This window comes from Solanum pennellii, chromosome 4 (genome assembly GCF_001406875.1).
Source record: "Solanum pennellii chromosome 4, SPENNV200".
NCBI lineage: Eukaryota > Viridiplantae > Streptophyta > Magnoliopsida > Solanales > Solanaceae > Solanum > Solanum pennellii.
Genome location: NC_028640.1, coordinates 2554630 through 2555227, shown reverse-complemented (window position 1 = coordinate 2555227; position 598 = coordinate 2554630).

Below are 598 nucleotides of genomic sequence, written 5' to 3'. Positions count from 1 at the left end.
AAAATATAAAAGTTATTTATCACATTTTAAAATTAAAATACTTTTTTTAAACAACATTCTTTTTCACTTTTAATCTATAAAAAATTCTATTCAATAACATTTTAGTCTTATTTTTAATACTAATATAAGAAGATTGTTAATTCACAATTTTAAAAAAAAAAATACACACAATATTTTGGTGCCAACTTTTTTTACGAAACAGTAAGAGTTATCATGATATGATATTTGAAACTTTTGATTCGGTATTTTGATTTTTAAAATATCGTACTATTATTACTATATTAAATTAATTATGTATGATTTGATATTTTAAAGTTTGATTTTAATATTTTATGGTATGATGAATTGATGATATTAGTTTTTTCATTTGCGACCTATATATATATATATTCATATAATAGAAAATTATATTTTCAAATTATTGAAAAATATATCATATTTGAAACTTTTGATTCGATATTTTGATTTTTAAAATATCGTACTATTATTACTATATTAAATTAATTATGTATGATTTGAAATTTTAAAGTTTGATTTTGATATTTTATGGTATGATGAATTGATGATATTAGTTTTTTCATTTACGACCTATATATAT